The sequence below is a fragment of the Piliocolobus tephrosceles genome, chromosome 8, assembly GCF_002776525.5.
Source record: "Piliocolobus tephrosceles isolate RC106 chromosome 8, ASM277652v3, whole genome shotgun sequence".
Classification (NCBI taxonomy): domain Eukaryota; kingdom Metazoa; phylum Chordata; class Mammalia; order Primates; family Cercopithecidae; genus Piliocolobus; species Piliocolobus tephrosceles.
Window position 1 is genome coordinate 129,406,381 of NC_045441.1, and position 9,620 is coordinate 129,416,000.

Here is a 9,620-nt window from a genome sequence, read left to right on the forward strand (position 1 = left end):
CTAAGCTATGAGGATGCAAAGGCATAAGAATGACACAATGGATTTGGGGGACTCAGGGAAAGAGTAGGAAGGGGATGAAGGATAAAAGACTCCAAATTGGGTGCATTGTGTACTGCTTGGGTTATATGTGCACCAAAATCTCACAAATCACCACTACAGGACTTATATAACCAAACAACATCTGTTCTCCAATAACCTATAGAAACAACAAAAAAAATTAAGACAAAGAAAAACTTTATAATAACCACATTTAAAAAGTAAAAAGAAAAAAATTGTTACAAAGGATGCAGTGATGGTTAATTTTATGTGTCAACATTAATTTATTTAAACTTAATGTCAAACATTATTCAGGATATGCCTGTGAGGATGTTTCTGGGTGACAATGACATTTATACCTGTAGACTGATTAAAGCAGACACCCTCCCTAATGATGGGGGAGCCTCAACCGGTCAGTTGATGGCCTGAATAGGACAAAAGAGCTGACCCTCCTGAGAGTCAGAGTGAATTCCTCCTGCCTGAGTCACACTGGAACTACACCATTGGCTCTTCTGGGTCTCCAGCTTGCCAACTGCAGATCTTGGGACTTCTCAGCCTCCATAATCACATGAACCAATTCCTTAAAATAAATCTCTTTCCCTCTGTATACATACATCCCATTAGTTCTGTTTCTCTGAAAAAATGATTGACTAATACAGATGTCTTGGGGCATCGGGGCTTATTTCCCTCCAAGATCATGGTTGAAATTAAAGGGATCAGGCGGGGCGCAGTGGCTCACACCTGTAATACCAGCACTTTGGGAGGCCGTGGTAGACAGATCACTTGAGGCCAGGAGTTCGAGACCTGCCTGGTCAACATGGTGAAACTCCGTCTCTACTAAAAATACAAAATTAGTCGGGTGTGGTGGCAGACGCCTGTAGTCCCAGCTACTCGGGAGGCTGAGGCAGGAGAATCCCTTGAGCCCGGGAGGTGGAGGCTGCAGTGAGCCGAGATTGTACCCCTGCACTCCAGCCTGGGGACAGAGTGAGACTCTGTCTCAAAAAAAAAAAAAAAAAAAAAGGAAGAAAGAGATTAAGGTCAACATTTGGGGCAGGAACATTTCACATTGCATGACGTCGGGAATCCCATAATGTCTTGTAGGCCCTCTATTAATGATGCTAAATTTGGTCACTTGATTGTAGATTTTTATTTCGTAAAGTAACTATTTTCCTCTGTGAATTAGCAAGTAATTTTGCAGGGCGATATTTTGGCACCATGCAAATACTCTCTGTCTCAGCTACTTTTCACCTATGGTCTTGCTACTCACTGAGGATCCCTGCCTGAATCAATTCTTTCATTGCTTGCCCTCCCATCAACTGAAACTATAGCGTTTTTTTTGTTGTTGTTGTTTTTGTTTTTGGATACGAAGTCTCACTCTGTCGCTCAGGCTAGAGTACAGTGGCGTGATCTTGGCTCATTGCAACCTCTGCCTCCTGGGTTCAAGCAATTCTCCTGCCTCAGCTTCCTGAGTAGCTGGGATTACAGGCATGCACCACTATGCCTGGCTAACTTTTGTATTTTTAGTAGAGACAGGGTTTCTCCATGTTGGCCAGGCTGGTCTTGAACTCCTGACCTCAGGTGATCCGCCTGCCTCGGCCTCCCAAAGTGCTGGGACTACAGGCATGAGCTACCACACCTGGCCGGCTATAGCCTTGTGTGTATGTGTATATATAGATTAGTATATGTTAAGTGATAGCACATGAATAGTTTAATATATAATAACTAATATATGCAGTAGAACAAAGCTAAATCTCTCCCCCTTAGAATTCTTTCTCTTTCCTACAAATTCTCTAACCTAACCTCTCAGTCTATGGAGAGCAGTCCTGGCTAGAAGGTTCCCGGGTGCCAGGAGAACATTTGTTATCCTTGGTTGTGGTGCCTGAAAGCAAGGATCAGAACCATTTGCAGGTGGGAAAAGAAGTCCCAAGGTGAAATCAAACAAACCAAATAAATATATCTGAAATTGTAGCCGACTAAGCTGAAGAAAATACCTGACGCTGAGGCTAAAATCCCAGCAAATATCAGAGAGTCAGGGAGGGCGAGATGGAGAACACCTGGCAGGTTCTAGGAAAAGACGTGGAGGTGGGGCTTCTCTCTTCTCCTAGCAAATGCTTGTTGGAGTGGAGTGAGGTTGGGCAGAAGGGACAAGGGGCTGTCCCATGGGCCATGTTCATTGGCAGGAGTGGGAGAAAGCACACAATGCCTGAGGGTGCAGTATCTAGGAGTGGAACAGGTTAAGGTCTCACCAAGCTCCAGTCAAGCAGAGAGGAGGGTTGAGGTTGGAGGCCGAGGAAGGTCATCAGTTCTCACAGCAGGTAGGAGGAACTGGGCAAGAACAGTGGAGAACAAACGGAGGTACCCACACAGCCAAGCAGTGCACAAGGAGGGAAACCCAGGAGTATCCAGGAAAGCCCAGCTTCTGTGCGCAGGTTAGGAAGGAGGCAGGGCTGCTACAGGGGCTCCCGAGAGGGTCGGGCCCCCAACACTCCATCCCACCTCTCCCCCGCTGCCCACACCAACACTGGGAGCTGCAGCGTGTGAGAATAAGGGCAGCAGAGCCTGGCTCTGCCCTTGGGTACCCCTCTTCACTCGTGCCCCTGCAAGGGCCAGTCTCCTGGCCTCCTAGTAAGGGCAGTCGGAGCTTCCTACAGCGTTTTCCCATTACCTTAGTGTTTCAGCACCTGGAAGAGATTAGCATCACTGGCAAAGCTGCAGAGCTCATTGTGCACTTCCTCTTCAATCTGAGTTGTAAATATATATATATGTATATAGAATGAGATCAGTTCCAGTACTTTCCCTAGAGATCCATGTAAAATCGACAGAGAAGTGTCCATCATTACCGTGGGGTTTCCTGGTTTGAACCTGGCCTGTTCTTGGCAGACACTCCACACTTGTCTCATCACACTGAAAGGCTTGGACAGACTTAACCCTCTCGCTTCCCCATCTCTCCCGTCCTGTTCCCTGCCCTGGACAAATGGGCCAGACTCAGTCCTCTGGGGACAGGTGAGGCAGGAGAGGTGGCCAAGTCACTTTTTAGTCACACTCCCTGCTTTGGTCTCTGCAATATCCTCCCCGCTTTCTTTCCTAGGTGACATTTCATGCAAGGCAGGAGACCATCCCCTTTATTTTGGGGGTGGAGCGAAAATGCAGGCCAGCTGGACAAAAGCTTTCCCTGGTGTTTTCAGAAACAGGGAAATCCTGAATGTGAGCTGTGGGTTACAAAGAGCTATCAGATCAAGTTCAGAAGCAAACACTTGGCCCGGCCTGGACTATTCAGGAAAACAATGGGAGAAAATGGTCATTGAATGGGAGGTGGATAATAAAGCTCTATGACTGCCTCTAGAACACTGGCTAGGGGGTTATACATTCGTTTTTCTCTGCATCATCAAGTCATGACTCTTTCCTGACCACATGTTATATAGACTGACTTGTGTTCCCCCAAAATTCATATGCTGAAGCCTGTATTGTCTGTTCTTGCACTGCTATAGAGAAATCCCTGAGACTAGATAATTTATGAAGAAAAGAGGTTTAATTGGCTCACAGTTCCCCAGGCTATACAAGCATGATAACTTCCGCTTCTGGGGAGGCCTCAGGAAGCTTCCAATCATGGCAGAAGTCAAAGAGGAAGCCAGCACTTCACATGGCCGGGGCAGGAGGAAGAAAGAGAGGGGGATACTCATGAGAACTCACTATCCCGATGACAGCACCAAGGGAGATGGTGCTATACCATTCATGAGAAACCACCCTCATGATCCAATCACCTCCCTCAGGCCCTGCCTCCAACATTGAGGATTATAGTTCGACAGCATATTTGAAGGTGGACACAGATCCAAACCGTATCAAAGCCTTAACCCCCGATGTGACTGTATTTGGAGATAGGACCTAAAGGAGCTAACAAAGGTTAGATGAGGTCAGAATAATGGCACCCAGATCTGATAGGATTAGTGTCCTCATAAGAAGAGACACCAGAGAGTGCTGACTCTCCCCACTCCTCTCTCTGTCTCTCTCTCTCTCTGTGCCATGTGGGGACACAGCAAGAAGGCAGCTGTCTACAAGCCAGGAAGAGAACAAACCACAAACTGAATTGACTGGCATCTTGATCTTGGACTTTCCAGCCTCCAAAACTGTGAGAAATTTCTGCTGTTTAAGGCACCAGGTCTGTACATTTTGTTAGGGCAGCCCACACAGACTCATACGCCACATAAGAATATTTGGTTGGGGCTGGGAGCGGTGGTTTATGCCTGTTATCCCAGCACTTTGGGAGGCCAAGGTGGGCAGATCACCTGAGGTCAGGAGTTCGAGACCAGCCTGGCCAACATGGTGAAACCTCATCTCTACTAAAAATACAAAAATTAGCCGGGCATGGTGGCACAAGCCTGTAATCCCAGCTACTCAGAAGGCTGAGGCAGGAGAATCACTTCAACCCAGGAGATGGAAGTTGCAGTGAACCGAGGTCGCACCACTGCACTCCAGCCTGGGCAAGAGACTGAGACTCTGTCTTAATAATAATAATAATAATAATAATAATAATAATAATAATAATAATACTTGTTTGGGCCTGGTATGGTGGCTCACACCTATAATCCCAGCATTTTGGGAGGCTGAGGCAGGAGGATCGCTTGAAGCCAGGAGTTTGAAACCAACCTGGCCAACATAGCAAGACCCCATCTCTACAAATAAAATAAATTAGCCAGGTATGGAGTCGCACAGCTGTAGTCCCAGCTACTCGGGAGACTGAGGTAGGATGATCATGCAAGCCCAGAAGTTAAAGGATCCAGTGAGCTGCGATCTACGGTTGCACCACTACACTCCAGCCTGGGCACAGTGCAAGACCCCATCTCTAAAAACAAGCAAACAAACAAAACCAGCTGAGGCAATATAGCGTGACCCTGTGTCTATGTTTTAAAAAAATTAGCCGAGCAGGGTGGTGCATACCTGTAGTCCCAGATACTCGTGGGGCTGAAGTGAGGTTTGCTTGAGCCCAGCAGGTTGACACTGCAGTGAGTCACGTTCACACCACTGCACTCCAGTCTGGGTGACAGAGTAAGACCCTGTCTCAAAAATAAGTAAGAAGAAGGAAAGAGAGAGGGGAAGGAAGGAAGGACAGATGGAAGGAAGGAAGGAAGGAAGGAAGGAAGGAAGGAAGGAAGGAAGGAAGGAAGGAAGGAGAAAAAGAGAAAAAAAGAGAAAGAAAAAGAAAAAAACAAAAAAGAAAGAGAAAGAAAGAAAAAGAGAGAGAGAGAAAGAAAGAAAAAGAAAGAGAAAAGAAAAGAAGAAGGGAGGGAGGGAGGGAGGAAGGAAGGAAGGATGGATACTTATTTATCCTAAAGCCCACTTTTAACCAAACTGCTTCAGATCATGGGATGTAATTCCACGCACCTCCAGTTGCCAATACAGGTATCCCTCGCTTTCAGGAAGCTTCTCTGCTAAATCCTAATGGTGAACGTTGCTAGCCAGCAACCCTCCCCAGCTTCCGAGTCACAGACCCCGGCCCCTGACTACAAGGTGTGCACATGATCCTGAGATACCTGATACTATTAAATGGTTGCAATTAAAAAACCAGGCATAGCAAGACCACTGGGTGTCTACTCCAATATTCATTTGCATCCTATTCCTTTTTCACAGAACTCTGATTTTTTTTATCGTGGTAAAATTCACACATAACAAAATTCACTATTTTAACCCATTTAAAGCATTCAGCATTTAGCATATTCACAAGGTTGTGCAACCACCACCACTATCTAGCTTCAGAACTTCCTTGTCACCCATAGAACTTTGATTGTATTACTTAGGACTTAATTTCTCAATCCCTCTTGCAGCCAGGTATAGCTTTGTCATTAGGCTTGTGATTAAGTATGAGTGTTCCTCATACTTCTGCTTACATTTTACTGGCTAGAAAGCTCCTTGCAAGGAAGTGGTCACCCTTTCATTCTCTCCTGTTTCTTCTGTTAACAAACAGAGATGTGATGTTGGGGTCTCTGGCAGCCCTTATGGACTATGAAGTAAGTATGTGTAAGGCTGAGGACAGCAGGATGGAAAGAAAGGAGCCGAGGTCCCTATAACATATGGAGCCAGCTCTGGATTTCTTTTACATGAGAAATAAAGAAACTACTTGTTTAAGCCATTGGTATTTGGGGAGTTTTCTATCCTATGCAGCTAGATCCCATTCCAACTTCATCAAGGAGGATAGCCATCTTTAAAAATGACCCCTTCAGGATTCCTTGAAATATCAGGTTTCAGTGGTTGGTCCATGAGTTGGATTGGGGAGCTGGCTAGGTTGGGTCTCACACTCAGTGTAATCAGTTCAGGCATCGGATCAGTTCACGTTGGGTGGGATCAGATGGCATGTGGATGATCCTCCTAGACTTGAGCCCAGGGACCCTCTGAACACACTGGCTCCAGGACAGCCAGCGGCCTAATGGGGCAATGAGACACCTTATCTAAGACATGAGCCCAGCCATGTTTGGGGTAGGAACTGGCAAATATTGGGTGCTGGGGGTAACTCTCTTTCTAACGAGGAGATGACTCTATTGATCCCTGCAACAGAACATTTCTGGGTCCCACAGGGCCTGACCCACCAGCCTTAGGGCCCCCCTTACCCCCAGCTCTCACGAGGTAAAATCATAACAGCTATCATGTTTTGGAAACCTATTATGTTAAGGTATTGTTCTGCTTTACATGTAATGTCTTGTAAAGACATTGTAACAACAACAATCCTTGCAACAATTCTGTAGGAAGGTCCATTTTACAGATGAGGAATGAAGCTCATAGAAATTTAATAGCTCGTCCACAGTCATACAACCGGGGTGTGGCAGAGATGGCTTTGAACACAGGTCGGTCTCTTCTACATTCTCGTCTCTTCCCCCTCCATCCAGCTGCCTCCTTCCTCCCACACAGAAACCAAGGTTAACTGCTAGGGAATTACAGTGATGCCAGGAGATCTGGAGCTCATGCAAATACCCAGGGGGTCCTGCTCGGGGAGGCTCCCCTTCTTCTCCTGCTATACCCAGGCTACAAGAACTCCAGGGATCTCTTAAGCAAACAAAGCAGCAAAAATAGCACTTGGTCCTTGTCCCAGTTACCTACTGCTATGTCGCAAACCACCCCAGAACGAAGTGGCTTACAACAGTCGTTTTGTTCCCAGCTCTGGGCTCCATGGGGTCATTTTCTGCTGGCCCTGCTGGTGTTCACCCATGGGCGGGCATTCATCTGGGGCCTGGCTCAGCTGGAGGGAAGCTGAAATGCTGGATGAGCTTTTCCAGCACTTTTCTCTAGCAGGCTAGCCAGACTCCTTTCCAGACAACGCAGGGGTCCCAAGACTGTGAAGGCAGAACGGGACCCCATCCTAACTTAAACGGGTGCAGGAGGGGGACTGCCATTTAAAAAAAAAAAATTCCGGCTGGGCGCAGTGGCTCACGCCTGTAATCCCAGTACTTTGAGAGGCCAAGGCAGGCAGATCATGAGGTCAGGAGATCGAGACCATCCTGGCTAACGTGGTGAAACCCCGGCTCTACTAAAAATACAAAAATTAGCCAGGTGTGGTGGCGGGCGCCTGTGGTCCCAGCTATTTGGGAGGCTGAGGCAGGAGAATCGCTTGAACCCAGGAGGCAGAGGTTGCAGTGAGCCAAGATCGCTCTACTGCACTCCAACCTGGGCGACTGATAGAGCGAGACTCCATCTCAAAAATAAATAAATAAAATAAAATAAAAAATAAAAATAATAATTTCCTCTGGATTTTCTTCAGCTGCTCGTCTAGGGGCCTAATGGGGAAGCTGGCCTCCTAGGGGTTTCACCCTGTGTGGTCAGTACAGGTGTTCTGAAGGAGGAGCTCCTGCTGCCACACTGCTGATGAAAGCCGGTCATCAGCCCAGTCCAGATTCACACAAGGGTGTGACTCCCAGGACATGTGGCTTCTTGGAGAGCACCAAGGTAACTGACTCCCAGTCCTCCCCATGGTCTAGATGACACTTCATGCAAGGTGGAATGTCTTTTGTGTTGTTGCTGCTGGAGATCACTCTCCAATCTCATTGGCTGGGTGGATTTCCATTCTGTGTGGTCCTTCTGACATAACCTATTGTCTGTCTCCTAGTGACCACTAGAGCCCCCTCTCATGGCTGCTGGGCCCAACCCTCAGTGCCATGGGCATGTCCACCCTCAGTTACATATGGCACCATGGGTTGGCTCTTATAATCCTCACAACAACCTTGTGAGGTCGGAACTATCATCTCCTTTTCAGCGATGAAGCTGAAGCATAAAGCTATTTGCCCGGGTAGTGACTTCAGACTTTGCGCCCTTAACCACTAAGCTCTACGTTCTGGTACCGTCACACTGGGCATGATGGAAACCCTAAAGATACAAGGGTGGAAGGGAAGGAAGAAGCCTGGGTCTCTTCCAGGCATGTGCATAGTATAAAAGACACCAGGTCAGGGCTGGGAAAGAGGAAAGTTGGATCAGGAACACTCCAAATCCAGAAGGTAGCAAAATGAGGGAGTGTTGGGAGAAAACATAGAGCTGTCTACCTGAATTGCGGGTGGCACTATAGAACTGGATTTTTATTTTTATTTTTTATTGAGACAGGGTCTTGCTCCGTCACCCAAGCTGGAGCGCAGTGGCACGATCTTGGCTCGCTGCATCATCAACCTCTCGGGCAGGTGAGCCTCAGCCTCCCAAGTAGCTGGGACCACAGGTGTGCACCATCATGCCCAGCTAACTTTTGTATTTTTTGTAGAGACAGGGTTTTGCCATGTTCCCCAGGCTGGTCTCAAACTCCTGGCTCAAGTGATCCACTCGACTTCACCTCCCAAAGTGCTGGGATTATAGGCATGAGCCACTGCATCTGGCCTGACCTGGATTTTATTTTATTTTATTTTTTTGAGATGCAGTTTGTTTTTGTTGCCTAGGCCGGAATGCAGTGGTGCGATCTCGGCTCACGGCAACTTCTGCCTCCTGGGTTCAAGTGGTTCTCCTGCCTTGGGTCCACAAGCCCCCAGGAACTTTTGTCCACCTGTGGCAACAAGACTTGGGACTCAGACACTTAGTAACAGCCACTCATGTTACATGGGCTCCCTTCCTGCTGTACACCCCTGCTGTTTGTGATTGGGTCTCATGAAGCCCTTATCTCCCAGCTGCAGGGAGGCCAAGCCCTCCCCAGCCCCACAAGGGGGAGAAAGCACCATCTTTCCCCTAATGAATCTCTGGCCTGCCTTTCTAGAGGCAGGTGGTAGGTGACGGGAGCGGGTTGCTGGAAAGGTCGATGGCCTTTTAGGAAGTCCCCTGATATGGTTTGGCTGTGTCCCCACCCAAATATCATCTTAAATTGTAGCTCCAGTAATTCCCACGTGTTGTGGAAGGGACCTAGCGGGAGATAATTGAATCGGGGGCAGTTTCCCCCATACTGCTCTCGTGGTAGTGAGCAAGTCTCACCAGATCTGATGGTTTTATAGGGGAAAGCCCTCTTGCTTGGTTCTCACTTCCTCTGCGCCCCCCACCATGTGAGATGTACCTTTTGCCTTTCACCGTGATTGTGAGGCTTCCCCAGCCACGTGGAACTGTGAATCCATTGAACCTCTTTCCTTTATAAATTA